Source organism: Gossypium raimondii, chromosome 10 (genome assembly GCF_025698545.1).
Source record: "Gossypium raimondii isolate GPD5lz chromosome 10, ASM2569854v1, whole genome shotgun sequence".
Lineage (NCBI taxonomy): Eukaryota > Viridiplantae > Streptophyta > Magnoliopsida > Malvales > Malvaceae > Gossypium > Gossypium raimondii.
In genome coordinates, this window is record NC_068574.1 from 57,267,654 (window position 1) to 57,273,653 (window position 6,000).

Sequence of the window (6,000 nt, forward strand, 5' to 3'; positions counted from 1 at the left end):
AGAATCGGACCCAACTGTGTGGAATTTGTACTACGTCTGAACATCCGACGGATTTATGCCCAATCCTTAACGAAAATTTAACGGCACATGTCGACGCTGTCGGAGGTTTTCCGGGACCTCCACAAAGACGTTATGATCCTTTCTCCAACAGTTACAATCCCGGGTGGAAGGATCATCCCAACTTGAGTTACGGAACTAACCCCCGATATAATCCATCGTACCAACCAAGACCACCGCAACTACCACCCAAGCCGAGCACATCTCTAGAAGCTATTGTGGAAAGACTTGCCGTCGACGCTATAAAATATCAACAGAAGACAGATGCATCAATTCAGGAGTTAACTAATCAAGTTAGTAAACTCTCGATGACAGTTAATTGTTTGGAATCTCAAGGTAAATTACCTTCCCAGACAAAGTCGAATCCTCGGCAGAATGCAAGTGCAATAACTCTTTGTAGCAGAAAAGTTCTGGAAATAGTTCCAGACAAAAGTCATGGGCAAGACAACGAACGGGAAAAACAGATCTCTGATCCAAAAGCCAGTCCGGAATCAGAAATTCAGAAACCAGTTGTGGTGCCACCTCTTTTTCCAGGGAGACTCGCGAAAGATAAGAAAGAAAAGGAGGAAAAAGAAATCCTCGAAACGTTCAGGAAAGTGGAGGTGAATATCCCTTTGCTCGATGCCACCAAACAAATTCCTCGTTACGCGAAATTTCTCAAGGAATTGTGCACTAGCAAAAGGAGGTTAATAGGTAACGAAAGAGTAAATGTAGGAGAAAATGTCTCCGCAGTACTACAAAAGAAAGTTCCGTCTAAATACAAGGACCAATGTATGTTTGCTATTTCCTGTGAGATAGGTAATGTAGGCATTAAGAAAGCCATGCGTGACTCAGGGGCTTCCATTAATGTTATGCCTTATCCTATATATAAGTTGATTAACGCGGGTCCTTTGAAAAAGACAGGAGTAATAATCCAGTTGGCAGACAGATCAGTCATCTATCCCGAAGGATTGCTTGAAGACGTCCTTATTAAAGTTAACGAATTAGTTTTCCCTGCAGATTTCTACATTATTAATATGGAGGACGATAACTCAACTAATTCATCTGATATTTTGCTTGGAAGGCCATTCTTAAGTACCGCAAGCGCAAAAATTGATGTTCAGAGTGGAATATTGACAATGGAGTTTGATGGCGAAATCGTGAAATTCAATGTCTACGAAGCCATGAGTCATCCTAACTCATTGTCAAATATTTCCAGTATCGATAGTATAGATTGTTTAACTCAAAATTATTCGAATATCATGACTTTGATGAGTTAGAAGCATCCTTCTGAAGCATTGACATGGATGTATTGAGTCGTCTCGAGGAGTTAGCAGTTATGGAAGATCCGTTGCGAGAAATTGTCAAACACTTGGAGACGCAACCATCATTGATGAGTCGAGGTAACTATCTTGAACTACTACCTTCCCAAGTTAAAATGTTTCCTTCAATTTTGTAGCCACCAACATTGGAGCTTAAAGCATTACCAGACCACTTCAAGTATGTCTTTTTGGGAGAGAAATACACCTTACCGGTAATAGTGTCAAACAGACTAACCAAAGACGAGGAGGAAAGTCTAGTTCGAGTTCTGAAGGATTATAAGAAAGCTATTGGTTGGACAATAGCCGACATAAAAGGGCTAAGTCCATCCACTTGTATGCACAGAATTTCCATAGAAGATAACACGAAACCAAAGAGAGATGCTCAGAGGCGCCTTAATCCACCCATGACGGAGGTAGTAAAGAAGGAAATCCAGAAAATGTTAGATGCTGGAATGATATACCCGATCTCTGACAGTGATTGGGTTAGCCCGGTTCATGTCGTGCCCAAGAAAACTGGCGCGACAGTGGTGCAAAATTCATCAGGAGAGCTAGTTCCTACTCGAGTCCAGAATGGATGGAGGGTTTGCATCAATTACAGAAAGTTGAATGCAGCTACCCGGAAGGACCATTTCCCACTTCCCTTCATCGATCAAATGCTCGAGCGATTAGCTGATAAGACCCATTATTGTTGTCTTGATGGATATTCAGGATTTTTCCAAATTTCGGTGGCGCCTGAAGATCAAGACAAAACAACTTTCACGTGCCCCTTTGGAACGTTTGCGTATAGACGAATGCCGTTTGGACTCTGTAATGCTCCGGCCACCTTCCAGAGATGCATGGTAAGCATATTCTCTGATTACATCGAGAAAATCATTGAAGTCTTCATGGATGACTTCACAGTGTACGGTAACTCTTTTAATGAATGTCTCGATAATCTTGCTAAGATATTACAAAGATGCCTAGAATTTAATCTTGTTTTAAATTATGAAAAATGTCATTTCATGGTTGGCAGGATTAATTTTAGGTCATATAGTTTCCTCAGAAGGTATTGAGGTCGATAAAGCAAAAACGGATATTATTAACTCATTACCTTACCCCACATCTGTGAGGGAAATTCGTTCATTTCTTGGACATGCAGGATTTTACAGATGATTCATAAAAGACTTCTCAAAGATCGCGCAACCGCTTTACAGTCTGTTACAAAAGGATAAAGAATTTAAATTTGACCAGACTTGTAAAGATGCATTTGACGTACTGAAGCAGAAATTAGTCTCCGCCCCCATAATGCAACCACCGAATTGGAACTTCCCGTTTGAAATCATGTGTGATGCAAGTGATCGAAGTGTGGGAGCTGTTCTTGGCCAAAGAATAGGGAAAGAGCCTCATGTTATCTACTACGCTTCGAAAACTTTGGATGCTACCCAAAGCAATTACACAACCACTGAGAAAGAATTACTAGCTGTTGTGTTTGCTTTGGATAAATTTAGATCTTACTTGTTAGGAACTAAAGTGATTATCTTTTCTGATCATGCAGCTTTAAAGTATTTAATAGGGAAGAAGGAGGCAAAACCTCGACTGATTAGATGGATTCTGCTCCTACAAGAGTTTGATTTTGAAATTAGAGATAAGAAGGGATGCGAAAACTTAGTAGCTGACCATCTGAGTCGATTACCGATTCCAGCAGATGACACACCATTGAAAGACAACTTCCCAGATGAAAACCTGTTTTCAGCCAATGCGGTTCATCCTTGGTACGCAGACATAGTAAACTATCTCGTCACAGGTACTATACTTTCAGAAGTACCAAGGTCCAGAAAAGATAAAATTAAAAAGGATGCTCGATATTACATTTGGGACGATCCTTACCTATGGAAGCATTGCTCCGATCAGGTAATTCAACGGTGTGTAGCAGAAACAGAGGTATGGAACTCCACGAGCATTAATCAGTGATAGAGGAACTCATTTTTGCAATAAGCTCGTAAGTGCACTTATGGAGAAGTACGGAGTGACTCAACGAATTTCTACCGCTTACCATCCACAGACAAACGGACAGGCTGAAGTGTCGAATCGAGAAATCAAGTCCATCTTGGAGAAGACTGTTAAACCAAACAGAAAGGATTGGAGCTTGAGATTGAATGACGCACTTTCGGCTTATAGGACAGCTTACAAGGGACCAATCGGCATGTCACCTTATCGACTCGTTTTTGGTAAACCGTGCCATCTCCCGGTCGAGTTAGAGCATAAAGCATTTTGGGCAGTTAAACAATGTAATATGGAGATGCAGACCGAAGGAAGAGCTCGAAAGTTGGACATTCAAGAACTCAAGGAAATTAGAAACGATGCATATGAAAATGCTCGAGTTTATAAAGAAAAGACGAAGGCGTTCCATGATAAGATGATCACTAGGAAGCAGTTTTCATTAGGACAAAAAGTTCTCCTATACGACTCCACCTTAAAAATCTTCGCTGGTAAGCTTCGATCCAAATGGATAGGTCCATTTACTATCACTAATCTATTCTCAAATGGTACAGTGGAAATTCAAAGCGAAGAAACCCGAAAGTGCTTTAAGGTGAATGGTCAACGACTGAAACCCTTCTACGAGAATTTTCAAATACACACAGTTGAGCAGATTGTTCTCGAAGAGCCTAAAATTTGAATAACAGGTCGTCGAGCTAACGACGTTAAAAACAGCGCTGTTGGGAGGCAACCCAAATTTTCTTTTCCTTTATGCAAATAAAATTTTTGGTAAAATGGAAAATGAAAATGCATGTCGAGGATTAGTTCTGTCTAAGGAAAGACTTGGTACTTAAGTATGTCCATTGTGACTCACCTCTCTTTCCTGGGAACTTACTTGGAGCATTTATCACGACTATGTTACCAAATCTCGTAATCTTAGTTTTTAATAATTTATTTCTTGAGTTTATAGCTTAGCTAATAAATTTGAAAAGAAAAAAATTTTAATTTTCCTATTATTATTATTTAATTTTACTATTTTATTTTATTTTTGTAGGAAAACATTCCAAGACAAAATTAAATTCTACATGTCAACCCACAAAATTCTTTTTATTTCAGCCAAGGCCCACTCTACCTACGAGACCAACCTCCACGACATTGAAATACATGGGGAGTTTCTTTTTTCTCTCTTTCTCCTACTTATCTTTACTTTTATTCTTTGAATTACATTGGGACAATGTAAAATAAGTAGGGGGGAGGGAAACATAAATTGGTTCTAATTTGCTTATCTGTCATCGCTATTTTTGCATGTTTGCTTGTTTGCCTACCTTTTATCATATGTTTTTATTATTTTGTCAAAAAAAAGAGAATAAATACTCCTCTGATACAAATGTTAAGAGCGAAAATTTAGGGTTGTATATCGAATTGAGTAACCGGAATGTGGTGCTTGGGTTGTCATCACATCTCGCGTAAAAAGGTTCATGTGGTTGCCCAATTTCTTTGCACTCACTCCGCTAACAAGTTATCATGAGTAGGGCGAAATAACCCGCTTAGAGACGTTCGAATTGAGTAACCGGAACATGGTGCTTGGGTTGTCATCATGTCTCGCGTAAAAAAATTCGATAATGTCCTAAGTACAAAAATAAATAAATAAATAAATAAAATAAATTAGGGGTAGGCCTATCATGCTATAATAAATTCCAAAATATATTTACTTACTTCTTAGGCTAGGCTATTTGAGATGTTAATGTGCTAGGATTAAATTGTTGAAATGTGCAAACCATGGGGATCAAGTCCTATTTTGGAGAAAATTTTTTCCTTTTGCAGATACATACAAAATGCTCGAGGACTACCATAAGCTAAGTAGGGGGAATTGATTAAATACTAAAGTTACATATTTTATGTAATTAATTTGGTATATTTATGAGAATGCACAACTAATTTTGCCATATTTATTGAATTTTATGCAGGAATGTAATTTGGGGCTAAATAGAAGAAAAAGGAAACAATTGGGCTGAATTGAAGAAAGAAGCAAAAAAGGAGGGCCAAAGAAGAATTTTTCCAAGATTAATTAGCTGAAATTTTTGAGTTAGTGGGAGAATATTTTGGGATTTATTTTATTTTGGGATATTTTTTCCTTAATTTCCTATGACTAGTTGGCTCCTAATTTAGTAAATCAACTAGTACAAATAGAGCTTGTATTGTTCATCATTTCATCAATCAAAAAAATATTTTAGCTTTTGTCTTTCAATTCTCTCCTTTTTCACGTAGCCTTTGTTATTTCTTAGCTTGTTTTCCTTCAATTTTAATAGTTCCAGTAGCCAACCATCCATTTCACCTTTATTTTTAACTTTTCACAAATTTATTTATTGTCTTTAGTTTCTTTAACTTTCAATTCCTAAAACTTCCAGCTTGTTACTATTTACCATTTACAATTTTTTTTCAAATTCCCTTTTTCAACCACCCTACTTTAATATATTCCAACTCCCATACTCAATCACATCACCCACCTTTTCACCCATTTACCTTAATTAATTTTTCAAATACCAACATGTCCCAAACCTTAGCCAACTAAACCCATTTTTAGCTTTAGGCTGAAATTAACCTCGTCAAAACCCGTGAGTTACGAACCCGAGCCATTTAACTCCTAAAATTCCAGTACTTATTACTTCTCCGGATTAATAGTATG